This window comes from Corvus moneduloides, chromosome 17, assembly GCF_009650955.1.
Source record: "Corvus moneduloides isolate bCorMon1 chromosome 17, bCorMon1.pri, whole genome shotgun sequence".
Lineage (NCBI taxonomy): Eukaryota > Metazoa > Chordata > Aves > Passeriformes > Corvidae > Corvus > Corvus moneduloides.
In genome coordinates this window covers 2,315,349-2,338,856 of record NC_045492.1, presented here as the reverse complement: position 1 = coordinate 2,338,856, position 23,508 = coordinate 2,315,349, and positions in this window count along the sequence as shown.

The following is a 23,508-nucleotide window of genomic DNA, read 5'->3' as shown; positions in this document are numbered from 1 at the left end:
TTCGGAAACCTGCAGGGAAGTAAACGAAAATGGCAGAAGAAATTGCTTTACACAACCTGTATGATTGAGGGAGCCTTCACCGAAATGGAGGTGTAAAGAGAGGTGGCAAACCAGGTCAGGCTGGTTCAGCTTCCCTGTGGTTATCAGGAAGAACTCCAAAGGGATAAATATCTGGTTGTCTCACCAGTTCAAGTGCTTTAAGGGTTGGTTCTCCTTCGGTGTTTCATTTTATGTTCAACCCATCTTGCCATGGCCAGGTCAAGTGGACACATCTCCATGGGAGCCTTCTGGAATCTCTCAAGTGCATCCTCGCTTTGGAAGAAGCACAGGGAATATTCTGAGGGCCCAGCTTCATTCTGAGAGGTCCCTGTCTGCCCACCCATCACCACAGGGCTGCTGCAGAGGCTCCTGCCCAAAGCCATCTGGTGGAAGGCTCTGCTGCCCTGGGAGACCTCTGGAAAATCCACCGTGGATTCCACCTCGCTGCATCCATTCCATGGTGCAGCTCCACACTCCAGAGCCTGTTTAGATGCTCTTATTAATGGCTTTGTTCTTTCACTTCTCAAGCTGACAGTTTATTTTCCCTCCTCCAGGTTGCTGCCATCACACCAGGGAATATTTACAGCCGTCTCTACCCCCTGGCCATGCATTTTCCAGACAACTGGCTCATGGGATATGCACACTCCCTGAGAGAAGAGGTAGGGAACTCTAAATTGAGTTGAGGATGAGTCTCTCAGGGTGCACAGGCTCCTTGTGGCTCCCTTAGTTTCCTCCCAAGCTCCCCAGCATATGGAAAATTAAGACCCCACATTAAAAGAGTTCAAAAGCCAACTCTAAAAAGCACCCCACAAGGTGGGGAGGGAATTCAGGGGGAATTTCTTCATGGAATGGGTTGTTAAACATTGGAAATGGCTGCTCAGGAAGGTGGTGGAGTCCCCATCCCTGGAGGTGTTCAAGGAAGGACTGGATGTGGCACTCAGTGCTCTGGGCTGGTGGCAAGGTGGGGATCGGGCACAGCTGGGACTCGATGGTCTGGGAGGTCTTTTCCATCCAGAATGATTCTGGGATTCTGAGAATCTGGGGTTCTGCTCAGAAGAGTCTGGATTCTTCTGACCTCTGAAGTCACTGAGTCCAACCAGCTCTGGTGCAGGTGCAGCTGTATCCTGGTGTTGGGCTGCTGGAAAAGAGCTGGGAGGGCCCTTGTTGGAGCCACCTGCTGTGCTCAAGCCCTTTGATCCCAGCCTGGCCTGACCACAGCTGAGCCTGGGCTTGGTCTTGCTGATCCCGGCTTGGCTTCCCAGCTGGATCCAGGGTCTGTCACCATGAGCCTGTCTGGACATGACTGGCTGAGCCCAGTGGTGGCTGCTGGACCTCTCCTCTCAGCCAGGACCTGGGGGCTGCAGCAGGACATCGCTCCACGCCTGCCTCACTGCTCCCCACTCTGCCTCGTGTTCCCCTTGGAGCAGCCCCCTCCTGCTGCTCCCTGCCAATTTCTATCCAACTGTACTTGTTGGAAAACACGGTGCAGAAAAGCAGGGAGACGTGGGAGAGCATCTTCCTTCCTCTTGTTACAAAACAGAGCCGAGTTGTTTCTGGGTTTGCAGAGCTTGTCGCTGATATTTTCCTTCCTATGCTTTCCCCTCAGGCTCCTCTGCTCCAACTGAAAAAAAAGGAAAAAAAAATTCCCACCATTTCATTGGAAAGGAGCCAGTTGCTGGGTGAATCATCGCTGTGGATTCACACTTTGGGCTGTCTGTCACTCTGCTGTTGGCCTTCTCAGCCAGTAATTGGGATGTGCTCTTTCCAGTGCCAGGCAATCCTGGGAAAGGCCAGTTCCCCTGGGAGCTGGGACACCACAGAGCTCTCCATCGTCAGAACACCTCAGCCTGGATCCCAACCTCTGCTGCTGCAGATAGGGAGCCTGAATGGGTGCTTTGTGCAAATAGAACATTAATTCTCCTGACAGGGTAATAATAAAGCCACTAAATCAGTACCGGGATGTTTTGCGTTACACACACTATTTAAATGACTTGTCATCCCTACAAATTGTACACTGGATAAATGACTGCTCCAATGTTTACACATGTGACTTGGAATTGAGACTTTCTAGCCATGAAGTGGCATTAGTGAAGAAAAATGTGCTGGGCAGTGATAGTCCTCGAATAATTCACTCTTCCTGAACAGGAACTGTCTCTCCTGAAGTGTTTTAATGCTGAGATCAAAACATGACCTCCTGAGCCACTGTTTAGTCGACATCAAAAGGTGAAAATTAAGGAATATGCTCCAGGATCCTGCCTCTTGCAGGTGCAGGCGCTCACAAAGCTCTGAGCACACAGCCATAAGATGTGAGCTCACGCTCTCCTCACCATCAAGTGTTTACCACAACCAGTGACTGCTCCAAGCAAAGTTCAGCCCCTGCTTCAGCGTGGATGGCTTGGACAGGCTTGCCAAGAGCAGAAGCTGCACAATATGTTCCAGGGAGATGAATTCTGGTATTAGGAGTTGCTCTCCAAGATCCTGAAGCTGTTCTGACCTGTGGCTGGTGTCTGCTTTGCTTCAGAGTGTGTCCTTTGGGAAGCTTCTGCCCTGCTGGAGGCTCAGCAGGGAGCACGGGCAGCACCCACCATGCAGTGCTGTGTTCTTTGGGCACATCTCAGTGTGCAAGGCAAGGACTCCTGGCTTTGGATGAACTGCAGAATCACAGGGTCGGTGAGGTCGGAAAAGACCTCTGAAGTCATTGAGTCCAACATATGACCCAACACCACCTTGTTAACCAGACCATGGCAGGTCCAGTCTTTCCTTAAACACCTCCAGCCAGAGTGAAACAAGCATCCTGCAGGAACAGCTCAGGGCACACACATGAGGACTTATCCCACTCCTTTTGGCAAAGTCACACAGGATTCTTTCATTTTGTCTCCCTGTGGCCAAGTCTCAATTGTGAGCTGGGCTCCCTTGCACTGGAGGATGCCCAGACATGATTTGGACACACCAAACCAGTCAGTTTTGGGGGCTGATCCAACCCCATCCATAAGGAACAGTTGGTTTTCCAGAGGAACGGGTCCTTGTGGAGGACTGAAAAGAAAAACTCCCATTCCTCCCTGCCGGCTGGACCAGCAGCTCAGCTAGGTGACAGGGAGTTGAGGATGGACTGACATTTATACCTCTTAATCTCTGCAATGCTCTCACAAAAGATCATGCCCTGAGATCTGTCCTGGTGTGTGTGGAGGGCATTGGATGAAAGATTTACAGGGACAATACAAAGTCCTTTTCCATTGAGTGGATTTTCTGTATATTTAGTGTCTGACTCAAGTATTCCAGGAGGAGGTTTGCCTGAAAAAGAGCTGTTTCTTTCAAGCCTCCCATCTTAAGCCATAAGAGAGCAGCAAATGCAGTGAAAAGAGTGCCCTGTCCCAGGAGCACGTGTTTGGTGACAAGGGCCAGAGCTCAAATGGTTTTGGCAGGAAAGGACCTGACCTGCAGCTGGCAGGTCCCTCTCATATCCTGCACAATCACTGTGATTTCAAGATCCTCGTGTGGATAACACCAATTGCTCAGTTTGAAGCACTCAGAGCTGTCACAGGGACTGGAAGGTTTCACTTGTGGGATCAGAAGCTGCTTGCAAACCCTCTGCTGGCTCAGCTGAAAGGAGACTCAGAGTGCAGGGCTGGGCAGGCTGGGGGGAGCAGGTCTGCTCTGGAAATTCCTGAGAATTCAAGGCTTTGCTCCAAGGACAGCACTGAGACGTCAGGATTGGGACGAGGGTGGGCAGACCTGTGTGCCCAAGGATGGATGAGGCAGGAGGAACCCCTCCTTTTGCCCTTCCCTTCCCCACCCTCACAGTTAGGAGCACCCTGCCAGCTTTGGGACAACCCCATGATGTGAAGTCCCCTCGAGTTTTCTGCCTTGCTCTGCCACCTCTCTGTGTGTGGCCATGAAACAGTCACTGTCCTTCCCTGCACCTTCAGATCCCCTTTCCTATCCCAGCCTGTGGAATATTCACTCACTGGACAAGGACTGCCACAAATATACAGCACCGTGGGGAACAGTCTTACCAGGCACAGCCCTTGACTGAACACAGGCAAATCATCCCTGTGGGAATCACCTCAGGACTCTCCTCTGCCAAATGAAGAAATCCTTACTCAGCTGCCCCTTCGGAGGGAGAGCAGCCATGGAAGTGAGTAATGCTGGGACTTCACACGGGCCCTGCACCTCAGGCCCTGCTCTTTTGCTGCCCGCTCAAACTTTGTCTCCATATTAAGCTGCACATCTTTGATTCCCCAGCCTTCCTGGGAAGCTTCCAAGGCTTCTTGCTTCGAGGCTCATGCTATGGCAGTGTCCCTATTACCAGCCAGAAAAGTTTGGGAGTTCAGGACAAGGTAAAGTTACACAACCTCTATTAAAATAACACCACAGCAGCAAGCTCTGCTTTCCCCATCTCAGTAGCAACCACTCTGTTGTCCTCCAGAAGAAAGTCCTGCTGAAGTTTTCTGGCTGCACGAGCCTGAGCCCCTGGTGTTAATCCCCAGCCCTCTCCAACCCCCAGTCCCAGCTCCTTGCCATGCCTGGCAGTTCACACAGTTGGGCAGCAATGATTTTTCAGGACCATTCAACCACTGCGCTCAAATTCCCTGGAAAAGCCTGACTGGGAGATGAGCCTGTATTCCTTCGCATGGCTGTGTCCCTTCCAAGGTGGGCTGTGGGGTGGTGGTAGTGACAAACCCTGCTCTGGGGTGGCCATGCAGCACAGCAGGGACAGGCTGGGTCTGAGGGGAGCACTTGCCTCCCAGTAAAGCACAAGGAAGCCGGAACACTTCAGTACCAAAGCATCACAATTAAAAGAAGCAGATTTATCTTGGTGCTGTGCCACAAAACCAATGCAGCCTCTGCACTAAACAGCCAGGAGTGCCCACTGTGTTGGACAAGAGATCACAGAATATCCTGAGCTGGGAGGGACCCACAGGGATCACCCAGCCCAGCTCCTGGCCCTGCACAGACACCCCAACAGCCCCACCCTGGGCATCCCTGGCAGCGCTGTCCAAACGCTCCTGGAGCTCTGGCAGCCTCGGGGCCGTGCCCATTCCCTGGGGGAAGAACCTTTCCTTGCTCTCCAGCCTGACCCTCCCCTGGCACAGCTCCATGCTATTTCTGCCCCTCTGACTGCCTCGTTTTCTCTTTTTTTTTTTCCTTTCTCCTTGTTTTTTTCTTCTCTCGCGTGCAGCTGTTTCCCTTGAACAAACCCTGCACATCTCGTGCCTTCCAAGGCCCCAGCTCAATGCTGGGCTGGGATTTCTGAGCCCTCCCAGCTATGCCAGCTATTCCCTGAGCACACACCAACACATTCCTGGGGCCGGAGGATGAACCAGGCTGTTACTTACGTGAGCATCGTGTTACAGGCATTTGCAAAGGGCCACTGACCCCTCAGCTGTCGCTGGCTTAAAATAAGCAGAGTTGCTGGGTCTGGTGGCTCTGCACCTCACTGTGACTGTGGTGTATTAAAGACAAGGTCCCAACAAGGTTTTGATTCTGCTCTCAGCAAGATGCTGCAGAAGAGCTAAGCTTAGACATCATTTAATCACAGCTTTATAGGCCTCTTAAAGCACCATGAAAGAAATATGTTCCTCAGCCCAGGCAGTGCATTTTATTATACTCATCCAACAGCATAACCTTAGTTTAACTCCAGGTTAATGAAACTTAGGGTAGCACTGAAAGAATAAAAAGTGCCAGGGAGCAACACGAATCCTAAATCTACATTTTTCAGTTGTACAACCTTAGCTTTGACCTCAGGAACAGAGTTGCAAAAGCAAAAGCCATCTGAACTAAAAGTTTTACTGGAGAGGCCAGAATGAGGCTGAATGCTGTGGGAGTTCTTGGGCACGGACTTGTCTTTCAATCTGTCATGAAGGGTTCACAATGAGACTTGTGTTTCCTCTCTTTGCATCACAGTGGTGGGCAACAACTGCCTGCCAGGCTTGGAGCAGCTTTCTAGTGCACCACTTCAAATAAATACACTCACTCCTTCCCCATTAAAATATGCTGGAGAGACTTTCCATGAGGAAATGCTTCCGTGGGCACTTTTTAGATGAGCAAAGCTCATGGGAACCATAAATTGCTGTGGCAGTGCAGTAAGGGCTGGGAGAAACCTGCCTGTTCTTGCCTGGGCTGCTGGTGATCTGAAGGCTTTTAGTTAAAAGCGTGAAACCACATGGCTTCAGATCCTCCCTGAGTCTCTCTCACCGTTGTCGCTGCTCAGGTACAACACCTGGAGCCCTGTGCCAGAACTCCCAGAGCTGCTGAGCTTCTGGCAGGAGAATAGAGGCACGCAGCTCAGGGAAAGCCGTCCTTGCCCTCATTCTGAGTCCTCAGACACAGAGTGTGTCCAGGGTGTCCTTCCTCTGAGAGGTCACACAATGGTTTGGGTCAGGAGGGACCTCAACCAGTTCAAGGACAGGGATGCCACCCACTAGATCAGCTCCAGTGCCCATCCAACCTGCCTTCCTAATTTCTGCCCACACCCTGTGACTCCTCACGCCTCTCCATCCCCGCCCTCCCTAATCCTCCTCTCAGAGATTCAAAACTCCAGAGTCCTGAGGTACCCCTTGTTCCAGTCCCACATCATCCTCTCCTTGGCCACTGAAGAGCCCCAAATTTATTCTCCAAACCACCTCAGATCCATCCTGGAGCCACCACTGTTCCCAAATCCATATCTGACCCAATGGAACTCCACCCCCAGCCTGGGGCACCAGCACCAGCTCAGCTCCACAGCTGCCCTGTCCTGCTGGGAGCAGAATTCCACGGTTTGCTTAGGCCTTGAGCATGGTTTGTGTGAGAAGGGGACTTGGATTGTGACCCACTTGGCTCATCACTGATGTCCCCAGCGCTGTGGCTCCCTGGGAATGAGGGCCACTTGGCTGACATTTCTGTGCAGGAGTGCACAGCCCATCTCTGGGTGCAGCTGGTCTCCTCAGGCTGTGCAGGAGCTGGTGGAAGAGGCTGGATTGTGGATTCCTGCAGAAGATGGAAAGGAAAGTGGGGAGCGGCAGGAGTTCCTGCCCAGATCCTGCAGGCAGAGGTGAAAACAGCCCCAGCTTTGCCTTCACAAAACTACCCTGAAGCAGAAAAGGAGCCAGCTCTGGCATGAAAGATGCTGTGCTGGGCTCTGCCCAAGGAGGCAAAAGCCTTTTGCAGACTAGGAAATGCCTGCAGGAATCCTTCTTCCTGCTTAAGTCATACTGATGTGCCTGGAGAGGAGAAGGCTCTGGGGGACTTCACTGAGGCCTTCCAGTTCCTGAAGGGGACTTATGAAAGAGGGAGAGAAACTTTTTGTGTGGACAGGTAGGGATAGGACAAGGGGGAATTAAAATCCTACTATTCTGGTTTAATGAGTAGTTTTGGACTAAAACTGAAGGATTTCTGCTTTTAGGTGAAGTGAAAACGAACTTCTGCCCTAATTCCCTCTACTCTAGCCCTGTTCTTGGAGTATTACAGGACCATTGCCCTCAGAAACTTCCAGTGCCTAAAGGGGCTCCAAGAGAGCTGGAGAGGGACTTTGGACAAGGGCCTGGAGGGACAGGACAAGGGAATGGCTTCTAACTGAGAGAGTAGCTTTAAATTGGATATTAGAAAAAAATTCCTCACTGTGAGGGCTGTGAGGCCCTGGCACAGGGTGCCCAGAGAAGCTGTGGCTGCCCCTGGATCCCTGGAAGTGCCCAAGGCCAGGTTGGATGGGGCTTGGAGCAACCTGGGACAGTGGAAGGTGTCCCTGTCCATGGCAGGGGGTGGCACTGGATGAGTTTGGAGATGCCCTCCAACCCAAACCATTCTGCAATTCTGGGATTCTACAACAATATCCCTGTTCTTTCACTACCAGTGCAACCCCTACATCCAGGCTAACCCCGACCCTCTTTGGGTGGTTTGATTTTTGCCGTGGATAAATACAAGCCGTGCAAGCCCTTCTGTTCTGTATTCCCACACAGGAGCAGCACAGATTTTGGGAGGCTGGTGCTCACCACCCAGCTGCGTTCCTGTACCTGCGGGGTGCCCACGGGTTCTGTTTGCCTTGAACCTCCAGAATGCCAACCCAAATCAGGGCTCTGCTGTGCTCACAGCCAGGAACAAACCCTGTCATGCAGAGTTTGCAGCCAATATAGGAGAGGCAGTGCATTCCCCACGTTATAGACTAGAAACAGAGACTTGAGGAGCCTGTTTACAGCATATTTTAAGCTCCAGGAAAGACTCTCCTTGACTTCCCAAAGGTTTTGGATCACGCTCAGGGAAATTAAGCAAGTTGCCAACATTCACACAGTGAGTCTGTAGAAAAGCCACAACCCAAAAGCTGGATTTGCCAAGCCCCAGCACTCGTGCTCCAGCCAGCCCGATGCTGGAGGTGCTGGAATGGCAACAACAATCTGCTCGAGTGTGAAATCCTCGCTGCCAGCCTGGCAGTGCTCTCAGTTCCCTGACCTGCTCCATTGCTCACATCCAGGATTTTCCTTGAGCAGACAGGAATTACAGAGAAGAGCCAGCACTGCCAGGTCCGTGGTAACTCACTGGCCTCAGGAAAAAGGGGAAGAGGCTTTTTTCAGGGATTGAGATTCCTTGGCATCACCAGGGTGCTTCATGGTGCCCCAAGGAGGCAGCTTTGGGCAGCTCAGGCACCGGATTTCCAGCCTGTGAGCTCCCTGATGGATTTGCCTCCCTGTGGGATGCATCCCAGGGATGTTTGCTTTGCTGCAAGCCAGCCACAAGTCCTGAGGGTCAGCAGACACTCTGCCTGCTCCAATGACCCTCTCCCTCAGTGTGAGATGAGAAGGTGGTGGACACTGCCCAGACAATGCATTCATTTCATCCCACCAATTAAATCCTGAGGTTTCCCCCCTCTCTTTCATCCATGAGTGAGTTTGGCATTGTTTTATTTGTTTGTTAAGCTGCACATTCCAGCCAAGGGGCTTTCCCTAAAGAAAAATAGTTACTGCCTTGGACAATGGATTATTTGGAATCACTTCATCTATCAATAAAGTGCAGCCTTCTCTGCAGGAAAATGCAGCAGCAATTTAACAGCAGGGGCCAGGAATGGAGACAACTGCAAAGAATGAACAACTGCACCAAGGAAAACTGCAAAGAAAACTGAATGTACCTAGGCACAAACAGATGTTTGATTTTGGCTAAGGTCTAACAGGCAATTGTTAGAAAAGTCTCACTTAAGCTCTTCTGACTAAATGCTCCTTAGTTTTGGATCTGATAAAAGCATCTTCTGGAGAGAAGGTGAGATGGTGAATCTATTTGAAGTAACCAATTTGAAAATCAAGTATTCTGAGGGGATTTATTTAAAGATCTTGCCACTGTTCTGGGTTCTGAAGCTCTATTTTTATGCCTTTGTTTTCATTTGAAAGAGAACACATTATTCCAACTGCCCTATGACTAGCAAAGATGATTATGAAAAAGAAAAGAAATGTGCATTTCCTTCTTCTCCTAGCCAAGGAATTTGCATGCTGTAATAATGGATGTGAATTTAACAAAGCAGAAAGCCCAGACATCTGTGGTGGCACCATCCCCCAGCACTTTGCTGTGCGTGGGGGATGCAAGAGACCCCCAGCAGCCCTTGAGAAAGGCACAGATTTGGGGAGTGTGTTGAGGTTTGAGACAAGCAAATGGTCTGGGGTCCCAGCCCTGCTGCATCACAGCAGTGCCTCAGCCCTGGTTTTATAAAGATCTGGGACACACCGTGGGTTTCCTGCACTGCTCAGAGGGCTGTCAATGCTCTGGTTTGGTTGGGGCCGCCCAGAGGAGAGTCCTCTTTAAGAGACAGCCTTGAAATCAGTCGTTTGATGGTTCAGAAATGCAGCCCAGTGGTATATTACAAGTTTGACTTCAACATTTCATTCCTTGACAGGAATTTGGTGGATGTGAAGAGCAGCGGGTATTACAGAGCAGTACAAGGTTCCAAAGCAAAGCAGCCCCTCAGCCCTGCCAGGACCTGCCTGGTGCCCACCCATGCCCAGGAACAGCTCACACTAGCTTGGCAGAGATTCACACAGCACCAATGGCAAAGATTTTTTTTCCTCCTCCTACACAGAGAAAGAACAAACCCATGAATTTACCTCAGGAAAGGAATGAGCAGCAGGTTAATCAGAGTCCTGAGGGAGCGATGAAACGGAGAGCAAATACTTGTCTTTGCTGTTTTCCAACACAGGAACAAGTTAAAAAAAACCCCAGTGAAATCCTGAGTGTTGAACTCAGGAGGAAAATATCCTGTCCCAAATTACAGCAGCTCTGTGGGAGTCACAAACTCGGGGTGTCCAAGGTTTTGAACTTCAAACTGATACTTTAATGAAATATGAATTCTGCTCTATGGAGAATTTTTAAAGAATATTAAACCTTGTTTACAAGATGCAAACAGACCTCAGCTTGTAAAATGGAAGGTTGAGGACTCCATGAATTTGGCCAGACTTTCTTCCCTTGCGTAAGAAAAAAAGACAAATTGAGGGAACCTCAGGAGGTTTTTTACCATTTCTGGCAAAACCAGGGAAGAGGTGGAGGAGGTGATGAAACATGAAACTGCTGAGCAGAGTCAATTTTGAACCAGGGTGCAGCACCACAGTTTGTGGCTGCTTGATGTTATCACAAGATCTCTCTAAAAGTTGTTAGATTTGTTTTGCAGGGAGTAAATCATTCTAATAAAGTTTCTCACTGAAGAATTGAGAGCATCTCAATGAAGAATCAATAGCCAGTAATGTGTGTAAGTGTGAGCTTGTCACCAATGCAAAAAAAAGGTTAATATTTGGGAAGAAATAATATTCTCACCAAACACACAGCTTTAGAACACTCAAACTCACGTGGACTTCCACTGCATCAGCAGCTGGTCCTGTAAGAAAAAACAAAGGGGGGTGGATGGGTTGATGAAGCATTTCAAGCTTTTCTAGATTAAACATTTTGATTTTCTCTAAAGTGGATCAAAAAACGTTCTTACATTTGACAGACAGTGTCAGGAACAAAGCTCTGTATCTGCTGCAATTTGAGACGGGTGCTGTTGGTGAGGAAAGAGAGGGACACATCCTGTTTGTCTCCTGCTAAAATACTCCAGGTTTGGGCCACAGAGTGAAAACACCAGGAGCTCCACAGAAATATGGATAAAGGAGTGGTTGGGGAGGGTTTTCAGAAGAGTTGAACACTTAGAATCAGTGAATTATGGAATGGTTTGGGTTGGAAAGAATTTTAAAGCTCGTCCCATTCCAGCCCCTGCCTTGGGCAGGGACACCTTCCACTATCCCAGGGTGCTCCAAGCCCTGTCCAAGCTGGCCTGCCTCTTATTCCCAGTGCTTCCTTGGAGGGAGGATCTTCTCTGGACAGGGAAGTGCTTGTAGGCACCCAGAGAACAGCAGGGTAGTTTTTGATTTACAGAAATGCTTTGAAAAAAGTGGAATTCCCGAGCCTACCTCACATTTCCCTACAGCCTTGCTTGTGCCTCCCACAGGAACTCTGCAAGCAGGGAATATCTGTCCCTCCCTGCCAAGCCATCCCCAGCCAACATCCCACATCCTGCCGCTCCCCAGGACTGAGCAGCGCACAATCAGGGTGCTCAATCCTCCTGGTTCTCCCATTTTCCCCGTAGGACAGACAGAACCACACAGGTTTTAGCAGGGCAGAGCCATTCCAGGCCACTGGGAGCTCAGGCCTTGCTACAGCTCAGAGGGAAGTACATTAGAAAGCAGAAAGAAAAGGCTTTCACAACCACCCTGAGGGTGTAACCCATCCCTTCCGAGCTCAGCCATCCTGGAGCCCTCTGGACCCTCCTCTGCTTTCCAGGACAAGGAGTTTGACAGGGAACCTCAGGACTCACCAACTCCTCCTGCAAAGGGCTGGAACCCTCTCTCGACTTTCAAACAGGCTCCTTTGAAAGCAGCAAACTTCAGAAACGCTGGTGAAGCCCAGCTTAGGAGGATTCCTATCTTCCTGCACGTTCATGTCTTCCTGAGGTTGGACCCAGGCTCAAAATGAACCTGCTGCTGCTCTGCTTCCAGCCTCTCCTGCTGTTTCCCAGCTGAATAACCAGCAGAAACCAAAGCTCAAGGCAGAAATGGTGCTGGGATGGTGAAAGAAATCCATCTAATGATCCACCCATGAAATCCACAAAGGCAAATGTACTTCCAGAGGAGCAAGGAGCCCTCTCAGGGGAAAGAGGAAACAGGGACAGATTTAATAAAGTGCATAAATCAGGTGCACGGCAGGAAGGAGCCAGAGCAGAATCTCACAGCAAGAGGAGCAGCAGAGGCAATTCTGGGGACTCAGAGGTCACCCTCCCTCCTGGAGCAGGTCCAGACCCCTCAGGCAATGAACCCCTGAGCCTCAGACACTCCTGCCATGCTCCTTCAGCCACCAGTTCCACAGGGCTGGGACAAGAGAGCAAAATCCATTGGCTCCAGGAATCTGCCATGTCCTTGGACACACAGAGGTCTCCTTTAATACACGGAAGTGTCAGCCTGGCTCAAAGCAGGGGCAGGAGGCAGGGAACAATGAAACACCTCAAAAATGCTCATAAAGGTGAACTAGAGAGAGCAGGATTGGTGCTCAAAAAGAGGCACAAGCAACTAAATTGTAAATAGTTTTGTCTTAAGCAAGGAATGTGACAGTACATTAGGAAAATTGAGGGGTTCTGCTGATTCATATCCAGAAAAGAGAACAGTCCAGGAGGACAAAGGTGGGGATTCTAAAGGATGGAAAAGGAAGCCCGAGTCTCTGTCTCCATACCTTGTCCCAAGCGAGTTCAAGCATAACAACACTCAGCAAGTCAGGCGAAACCTGAAGATTGAAAGCATTTACACTAATAGAGAGCACTTAGAGGTATCAATTACACCAACAGCACTGAGCAAGGGGGATTCTTCTCTGTTCATCGGGCCTGAAACTAAACGTTAATTGTTAAAGATGGGGAAGATACAATGCGTGGGTGAGTCCTGCCATTAAGCTCTCCTACTTTGCTCTGAAGGAGCAGCTATTTTGGTTTTAAATCACAACATAAACCTAAGCAAGAAAGGCCTGATCCAGCCTGACAGTTCTTATGTTCCTCCACTGCTTATATTAATTCGAAAGCCGCCTTTTAAATTTGCATCCTTCTCTCAGGACTGATCCTTTAGGTACAACCATGAAACAAATTATCCATGCCCAGCCGTCTGTGAGAAGGTCAGCCCTTCAGATCGGCTTAGTTACACGGGGCCCTGTGCACATCTGTCAGGAAACATCTGATTTCAGAACTGCATTGTTTGATTTGAAGGAAAGGGCAATCCAAAACGGGATGGGCACAGAGCTTGGCGAGTGCTGCTCTGCCTCCCATTATTTTTTTTTTTCCCCTTTCCAAGCATTTATCCTTCTTTGGTGTCCAGCAAGTCATTTAGGAGAGGGCTGGATTGCGATGGCAGCAGAGAAGTGGGGCCTGGCAGGGGGCAGGGGTGACTGCTCAGCTCTGCAGAGGCTCCCTGAGTGCTGTTTGTTTGCTGTGCACACCGAGGCAGCTCCTGCTCCATCACCACGGCAGAGTATCGACATCCAGGCACCTCCACAGACCCTCTGAGCCACTTCCCAGGACTGCAAATGAGGGGAACAGAGGTGCCAGAAGATATCCTGAGTGAGAAACAGTGCACAGAGGAGCCAATGCAGAGTGGGAATACACCCAAGGGGGAAGTCAGAATTATCTCAGCACCTACAGCGAACCAGACAAGCCCAAGACATGCCACAGGCACCCTAAAATGCCAAGGAATCACAGCATCTTTCCTCTGCTGCATAAATGACATTCAGAGCACGCCTAACTTCTCCAGAGATCAGTGCAAGGGCTTGTCACGATGTGACATCTGTCCCATCACATCCCCAGCACGTTACCCATGGAGAGCAGCGCGGGAACGTGGTGGCTGGGGAAGGATTCCAGCACGGCACTTCCTGACCTTTCCTCTGCACGTCTGCTACCAGGAGATGAGGGAGAAAGTGCCCAGCAGAGCCACAAAGACAGAATCAAGAAAGATCTGTCTCACATTTGCTTCTTTTGAACAGCCCGAGACAGCTGCAGACCTTTCCCTTCCTAAAAGCGCAAAATCTACAACCTAGAGAAGGTCTGGTTTTTTTCTGGTGGCACAACAGAAGCCTTTCCAGCTACAGAACTTGATAGGAAAGAACCAACAAAAAAACCCAAAACCCTTGCCCAAGTTTTCAAGTCAAGTCTCCCCATTTTCTAGTAAATCCCAGCTTTATCCTGTCAGGTGCCAACACATCCCAGAATTATGGACGCTAAGGAACGCTTCCAAATGCTGCCCCTTGTCCCCAGTCTGACACATCCCCTGTGCTGCTGGATCTAGCAGAGACAAGGCAGAGCTCCTTCATGAGTTCCCGTGGGATCACCGAGATCCCTGCTCGTCCTGCTGGGTTGTGAGAGGGCAGAGCAGTTGCAGAGAAGGTTATCCATATATCCATTTATCCAAATAAAAGCTAAAGAGCAGCAAACCCTGAGTTTGGAAGGCGTCACCACCTGCTCTTCCGCAGAAGTAAAACAACCAAACACTTCTGTCCCCAAGGCCAGCGAGCCACAGTCACTACAGCAGGTTTTTGGTGTTCTCATGCTTGAGCACAGCTATTTTTAGCAGGTCATTTATTTGAGAGCAGGCCCTGGGAATATCCATTTCCTACTCAGCTGGGCCAGTCAGGCTGTGTTTGCTGCTTGCTGAGTTTCTTTCTACACAGACAAAGCTCGTTGGGGCTTGGAGAAACGTGAGTGAGGCAAAGGGAATCAGCCTCCAGGCCCCAGGGGTGGCCCAGAGCTGTCACGTCCTCACCTAACACACCCACTCGCCTCCAAATGAGTTTTGCATGGCCAGTGACAACACTTTGTGTCTGGGCTGGTGTGGCACACACTGGGAGAGACTCAGCCAGCTGGAGGGACTGGGCTGTGCCAGCAGGAAGGGGGGGCACCATCTACAGCATCTCACCCCAAATCCACGGCTCACTGAGCTCCAACTTGTTGCTTCCCAGTGCAAATCCTCAGCTGGAGGCAGACTGGCAAAGATCCTGCACTGGATCCTGGAGGAGGACCCGACCCAGCTCTGTGGGGAAATCATTCCTGGCTCGCCTGATGCTTCCCCTGAGCACAAACCCAGGGCCCTGGGGGCTGTGCAGTCCTGGCCCTGCACACCCTGCAGCTCCCACCCCCTGGGAACTGCCTCCTGCTCCGAAATCCAAACCTCAGCATCTGCTGTGCTGCCCCAGGGAAGGGACCAACCACGGGACCCTTGGAATCTTGCAGGGCACAGGGACAAATTCCCTGTTCCATGGGCAGCTCTGAGCAGAGCTGGGCTGGGCACACACGGGCTCTGTTCTCTGTGCTGGTTTAACACCTGCAGAGCAGATCTCTGGCAGCACCTTTGGTGAGGTGGAACACATTTGCCTCCGTTTCCCATTTGGGTGCCACCAGGGATTATTGTGCCTGTTCTTTTATTTAGATTTTGATGGCACCCCAGCCATCCCTCTGTCCCTCCCTAAGTTGTCTCTGCTGTCTGAATGCCCCCATCCATCCCTTGTTATTTCCTCCCTCAAGCACATTTTGGCTTCTCCTCCAGGTCCTTCCCATCTCCTCTGAGATTGTCATGAAGGACAAAGAGCTCCCACACCTCAAGGAGCCATCCCTGCATCCTGGGGCTCTCGCTCCTCCTTATCCAGCTGTACCAGGGCCATTTTCTGGGAGCTCCCCCACTATCCCTGAGCAGCAGAAATCCCAGGGGACAGTTCAAGAGAGTTGCTCCTGCTGATCTTCCACTCCCCAGATTCCAGTTTTGCAGCTTATTAGTGTAGTTACTGAGCTAAAATTTGGTGCTGTTTTTCTGAACCTTCTGGGAAGAAAGAAAGAGAGAAGAAAAAGCCCCAAATTTCAGCCATGGTCTCCTGATTCAACACTGAAACCAGAGCAGTCTGGATGTAAAACTCGAGCCACGCTGAGGTTCAGTTTTCCATTTACACTGCTGCTTCTTCTTCCCCAGAATGACCCAGCTCTGAATTTTGACACCCTGAGTTCCCTTTGCTTGGCATACACGAGCCCTGAATCCCACTGACACCTCTCGTCTCACTTATTTCTGTATTTGTTGACACCACAATTAGGGCAACAAAAACCTTTTCAAACTCAGCTGATGGCAGGAGCTGTGAAGAGACAAAACCTCCCTGAGCCTGTGCAAGGCAGAGTCTGCTCCTCAGACACCACAGCTCTTTCCAAAACCCCTTGTCTCTCATGCTTAAAGCTTCTGGGGTCAGTGACATGTTGAAAATAGGGTCAGCTGCCACAAATGCCAAATCCTGCCACTGCCTCCAGACATTTCCCACCCTTTACCTCAACAGAAAACATTTAAGGCAAGCTTTCAAGCAGCCTGTTTGAATAAAACTCCATGATCCTCCTGGCTTTCAGCACTGCTCACTTTGTTCCTGGCTCTGTGGCACAGCTCATCACCTCGGTGCTCACAGACGAAGAGGCATCATCTGAGCACAGCAGACTAAGGGCTAATTCAGGAGAGATTTTATAGAGATATATAGATAGATACATATTTATATGAGCACCAAGGCAAAGGAAAGGATCCCACACAGCATCTGCCTACCCACAGTGGCCAGAAATCGTAAAAAAAATGGACCAAAAAAAAGAAAAAGAGCAATGTAGAACTTGCAAATTACCAATCAAATGCAACCAAGGCTACTAAAAAGTCCCTTTCAGGGGAGAGAAAATGAAGAGGAAAAGCTGGAATTCATACTTAATCCCATTTCTGCGGGATGGGACATTAAAAGAGAAGATGAGGCTCTGTGCAGAGATGAACAGGGACAAGGACATTCCTACAAAGGTCCTGTACCTGTACCCCAGGTGTGTTTTGGTCTCTCCTGCAGCAGTGGCAGTGCTGGGCAGTATGTGCCAGCCGTGGAGTCAATTAAAAACTCTCATCAGAATCTTTACAGAACTGTAACTGGACTGTTCTTGCTCCAGCCCAGAAGGGAAGGCTGGAGCTGAGAAATCCATGGGGAGCCAGCACTGCCCAGGGCAGGTCCATGGAGCCCATTCCCAGTGAGGCTCAGGCTGGCAGCTCCCTCAGCCCGTCCCGTGCCACACTCACGGCAGCCACAAACAGCCTGGCTCACCCACTCAGCCAGCCAGAGACAGAAATAGCCCAGAGCACAAAGAACAGGATCAGCAGAAACAGGCCCTGCAAGGGGAGCAGGGCTGGGAATGAGAGGCAGCCCCAGGCAGATCCAAAGGCAGCGGTGGCTGAGCGTGGGCTGGGGTTGTGCAGCTGGGTTTGTCTGCTTGGGACAGCTCTGGTGCAGCCAGGCTTGGCAAATCCCTGTGCCATCCATCCCCTTCCAGGTACCGAGGGCAGTACAGAAGCTTTAAAAAAACCCCAACCCATGGGTGTATCACAGAATCCCAGACTGGTTTGGGTTGGATGGACCTTAAAGCCCATCCCGTTCCACCCCCTGCCATGGGCAGGGACGCCTTCCACTGTCCCAGGCCGCTCCAAGCCCCATCCAACCTGGCCTTGGGCACTGCCAGGGATCCAGGGGCAGCCACAGCTTCTCTGGGCACCCTGTGCCAGGGCCTCAGCACCCTCACAATTCCCTCCCCATATCCCATCTCATGCTGCCCTCTGGCAGTGGGAAGCCACTCCCCCTTGACCTGTCCCTCCAGCTCCTTGTACTAAGTCCCTCTCCAGTTCTGTTGGAGCCCCTTTAGGCACCAGAAGAGGCTTTAAGGTCCCCTGGAGCTTTTTCATCTCCTGGCTGGACACCCCCAGCTCTCCCAGCCTTTCCTTGGTGGTTCCTACTGTGGGCACTTGGGTCATGGCAGCGGGGCAGAAGAAAACTCCTCCAGGTTGGGAAGGGACCCCAGGAGCACGACTTGAGGACAGCCTGTCCTGATTTTGGCACGTAGGCACAAGCTTTGAGTCCATCCATCAGGCACAGCACAGACACAGACAATTGTCCCACAGCCTTTTTGGCCCACAGGAGCACCAACAGATGCAGCAGCCCTTATCAGGGAAAGGGTCATTTGTGGCAATTTGTGGCAGCTGACCCTATTTTCAACATGTCACTGACCCCAGAAGCTTTAAGCAGGAGAGACAAGGGATTTTGTAAAGAGTTGTGGTGTCTGAGGAGCAGACTCTGCCTTGCACAGGCTCAGGGAGGTTTTATCTCTTCCCCCAGAGGGTGCTGGGCACTGCCCAGGCTCCCCAGGGAATGGGCACGGCCCCGAGGCTGCCAGAGCTCCAGGAGCGTTTGGACAGCGCTGCCAGGGATGCCCAGGGTGGGGTTGTTGGGGTGTCTGTGCAGGGCCAGGGGTGGGACTGGATGATCCCTGTGGGTCCCTCCCAGCTCAGGAGATTCCAGGATTCTGTGACTGCCCCGTGCCAATGCTCTCCCACACATCACCCAACCACAGAACTGACACATTCTTCATTCCTGAACCCCTGCACCTACAGCAGACACCTGCAAACCCTGCCCAGCACACGAGGATCTGTTTTGTTCCTTACAGACCCGGCTGTCCCAGCAGGAGGTCAGTGCTGAACCAGCAACTCCCCCTTTTATTTAAATCTTTTGATGAGGAAGGTGCTCGCCTGCAGCTGCCAGTCAGGACATCAGGCTCCTCGTTGTGGTTTAAAATATGAAATAAAGGAATCCACTGAAATGTCAGGCAGCGTCCTCTCAGCCTGCCTGTTGTAAGTGTAAAATAATAAGCAACAATAAAGCCCTGTCATCTCTGGAGTTCTGTAAGGCTGAATGCAATAAGAACTTACAGAAAGGAAAACCCAGTCAGAGACAACACAGCCTTACCCGTGGCCTTTGGTATTTTTATCACAGAGGGACCTTTGAGCAGCCCCTTATCAGAAGGACAGAGTGCAGAGACCCCCCTGCACCCCTGGGCCTTTGGGGATGTCACTGGAGCCCCTGCTCTGCCTCCGTGGGCTGGCTCAGACCATCCTCCCGAAACTTGTGCCACGTAATTCCAGAGCATGAGGAACTGCCAGCGTCGGGGTGAGATTAAACTGCTCCAACTCCCAGGAGGGGACATTAAGCTGCATGAGGTTTACAAATAGCCACGCTAATTACCAGCCACTGGGACAGTAAATCAAGTGCACCAGCTCCATATTTCAACATTTGTGACAATATAGGCTTGACAGAAACCCCTTTTCTTTGCTTTTATTCCCATTTAATGAGATGGAAATCCAGCAGCAAGGCCTCAGGGCCTGATCCTGTGCTGTTCAAGAGGGGCACAGGGTGTTTTGCAGGATTACTTAGTGAACTATCTGTGCTTTGGACATTTATTCCTTCAGATCCAAGCTCTCCTTGTTTAGCCGTGAAAGGAATCAAGGTATTGGAGGTCCTGGGAGCAGATCTAAGCTACCACAAGTACTTCAAGGGCTGTGAATTCAGCACATTAGTCAGGAATCCAAACCCCTAAATACCCTCAAATCGTTCAAATTACCAGAATGTTTAGATCAAACGTCAAAACAAGCAGTGGAGACAATTGAACTTCTTTTATGCTTCATTTCAAAGCGCTGGGTTTTTCGAACTGATAAAATTTGACCATTAGAAATTTCAGCTTTGTGCAGTACAGCAGCAAGGCATGCCAATTAAAAGATGAAAAAAAAGGGGGGGTTGTCATTTTTCTGGAGATATCAGAGTGGCAGCTTTCTAAGGAGAAGATGATTTGAAGCAAAAATATTGTCAGAAGAAGCAACGTGGCCAAGCTTCAGCAGAACAGCCTTTGGCTATGGAAACATCAGAGCTCCCGGGCAGCCCTGCTTTGGGAAGTTTGGAGTTTTAGAGAAGTTCAGCTCCAGCCCAAAGGTCTGCAAGGCCGAGGATCTGACTGACAGATCAGCTTCTCTTTTGAAGTGAATGTCAACATTTCCTGACTCACGGTAGACGTTGACAAGCACAAACCTCAAATTCACCGTTCAGCCGGAGGAGAAGGGACTGCAAATGGGGCATGGAGGTACATCTGTTAATCAGTGTTTCGTGTAAGTGGCTTCTCTCACAGGGATCCCCCAGGTGTCCTGCCTCCAGTGAGAAGATTCAGCCTTTAGTTCAATACTTTATGAGGAAGAAAACCCAGAAAATCAGCAGAACAGGACAGTGCTGCCAGCAGTGACAGATGCCTGCACAAAGCCAAGAAAAGCCTGGTGAGATTCGGCCACACACGACAGTGGTGCAGGTACAGGGGAAGGCAGTGGCTGAAAACAGAGGGGAAATACCATCTTAAAAATTGCTGAGGTTTGCAGCACCACACCTGAAGCTGAAATAAAAAGAAGCACTGCTTGCTACTGGAGTCATTTGAAAGGAGGAATCTGTCAGAGCAAGGAAACATCTCTTTCATTGGGCTTATCTAGCACTGACTGGGCTTTAGCAAAAGGGGAAACATTTTCTTCCCCAATTGTACACATATCCCATGATTTATATTCTTTACAGTGTTTTTATTGAGCTTCTTTAGCACATCATCCAGTGTAATAACAGCATGGTAATTGTATTGGCTTCATGTCCTGGCACTTAATTATAATCCTGTCATTGTCATTTCCCAGCTTGTCTAACAGAATAACCTTGCCACGTGGCTGACATCCAATTAAGGGAGAGGGGGGAGAAGGCGAGGAAAACCACACAAATATGATATCAGTATAAAAGACAGTTGCTTGATGGCTTTGTGATCAAGTCCTTGAGTTACAACTCTGCACCCAGTGCCCACCTTCACCTGCAGGCTTCTCACACGGGGTTCTGTGCACAAGGACCTCCTGCACTTCAACGTTTTCTTTAAGATGCCTCTTCTTCCTTTCCTTCTGGACCTGCACAAGTCAAGCTCCATCCTAACTCCGGCAAATATTCGCTGTCCTCACATGAATGGATATTTCTCCCTTCCCTGGGTACAGCCCCAACATAACAGCCTGAAAACACCCAGTGGATGATGCAGAAGGAGAAGGATGGGTGGAGAATGAAGAGACACCTCAGAGAAGTTTAAAACCGAGTCAGAAGGCAGCAATGAGTTAATCCTTAGTCCTCTGCGTTTTCTAGCCGAGGTTTCTGTTCCACGTCTCCTCTCCTGCTCCTGCTGGCTAGCACAGCTGATGGGGCTGGCACCCTCCTCCAGTGCATCCTTACTCACCAGCTCCCACCCAAAATCCAATTGAGAAAATCTGGCAAATCTGCAATGTCTCATCTACCACCTCCAGGATGCTCAGCGTGTTCCAAAACCCAAATCACTCCTCAAGGCAGTGTCTCTTAATCAAAGCACCCGACATGCAGGACTAAATTCACCGTGTTCATCCAGCCTGTCCCTTCCTGCATGGGGGTTTTAGGGCAGTTTGCTCTGGGATCACTCACACAGGCAAGTTCCATTTAATGGTGCATAGACCGTGCTACTACAGCCAGTCATGTGTACTCCAGGTCACGCAGGAGCTCCTACAACAGCTCCCAACACTCGTGGTAAATAACTCACTTGTGCTTCCTGTGCAGCCGCGCAGAGCCAGGGTGTGCTCTCTGGCACAGAGGGATGCAGTTTTTTATTATCATAGCCAGGTATCAGAAGTTCATCATTAAATGATCATTATCTGATCCCACAGCTCAGCATCACAGCAGCTAAGGAGACACTGCAGCTGCTTCCCAGCTGTAGGAATTCTAGCCCTGGAAAGTTCAGTGAATGCAGGATTGCTGTGTACTCACTGTCCTGTTCTGCAGTGATTATTTATGTAACCAGGATTAATAGGCAAAAAAAGGAGCTGTTGACAGCTAATACACCTGTAAAACAACAGCCTGCAGTGCTGTGAGGTGTTAGAATCCCTCAGTGCTGGGAGGTCCCTATGCAGAAGTTTGCCCTGAGAAATTTCTGTAGCTTTTCAGGAGAAAATTTCCTCTCCCACACTTGTGTCCTGTATTAACAAGAGATGTGAGTAACGAGGCTCTCTATGGGCTGCTCTTGCCTTGTCCCTGCCAGCAGGGCTGTGCCCAGGGTAAGAGCCAGAGCGGTGTGACTCTGCAGTCATGGCTTAACAATTTCCCAAGTTGCTGTGTTTATTCTTCCTTGATTAAGAACAAAACCCTGAAAACCAAAGGAAAACAGGAGCTGGAGTGAGAACTATGGGGTCTGGGGAGGCTTGCTCAGAGTGCCCATCACAGCTGGCACGTGGAGTCTCAGCAGGTGGAAGCAGGAGCAAAGAAGTGTCCTTCTTTCTTCTTCCCAGGGATGGTCATGGCTTTACTGTGAGTTTTGGAGCACTTGCTTCTCTCCCCAAGGAGCTGTGAGAAGTCCCCCAGTGTGCAGAGCAGGGCTGAGGGGGCTGAGGGGGAAATTCTGTGCGGGGAGGTTTAAGTTAACGGAGGGTGGCACAGAAGAAAGGCTGAGTTTCCCCTTTCCACCCAGAAAGTTTCACAAGGATAAAATCACTGAATCAAAGCTGGACTTACAAGAGACTTGAGGTGAAAGCAGCAGGATTTGGGGAAGAAAGGCAATCTTTGTGCCAAGGCACAGCTGACATGGTCAGGGATTTACACCTGCTTGTAGCTTGTGGGGTGTTACCATGGGATGCTTTGGGGCACGGCCCAACAGCTCCTGTCTCCTCCTGTTCTGCTGCTGAGGCACCTTTGGCTGGCCCAGTCTCTTCCCTAAAGGCAGGCTGTGCTCCTGATTCCACATTCAGCAGCTGCAGCAGCAGCTCCTCGAGAGAACAGCCCATGCTGGAGCACAGTCGTGCATCCCAGGGAGCCTGCAAAGGGTCACCGGGAATTGTTTCCTCTCCGTTCTTGTTTTTGTTTAAAAGGCAGTCTGGCAAAGTGCTGCTTTAATGTAAATTTTCCTACAACTTGCATTTAAATTGATTTATGAGCGAGCACACCGAGGGCTGCACCAGCTTAACCAAGGCAATTAAAAACCTGATGTTAGCTTAATTGGTTTGAGGTTTGCTACCAGCAAAGCTGAACGGCTGAGCTGCCTGTCCAGGGGCACAGCACGCCTGCATTTCCTGCAGTTCCAAAGGCACAGCTTCATGCTGATGTCCTTGGTTGCACATCACAGCAAACCGACCCCAAGGAGACACCTCTGGGGGAGCTGAGACTCCTCCAGGGTGCTCAGGGCTGGGACACTGAATTCAAGTTTCTCAAGCGAGATCCACATGTCCCAGTTGGAATCAGTTCACCTATAGAATGACCCCAAGTGCCTGCCCTTTCCAGCTGCTCTGGTAAAACCTCAGGGGCTTCCTCAAACACAAACCAGGACACAGTACAGATCCAAGCTCAGGAATATTCCCAATCTAATGTACAGAGGCTCCAATAAAAGCTTCGGACTCAGCCCATCATTCTTGGTAACTTGATAACCTGATTTTTTTGTTGTTAATCAATTCTTTCTGTCCTGCAAACAACTTTCCCTGCCCCCAGTATAACACAAGCACCTCAGTTAAATGGATCTGAACCTGCTGGGAGGAGTGAGCACACCAAGCTGGGAGAAATCCCATCCCCTGCTCCACT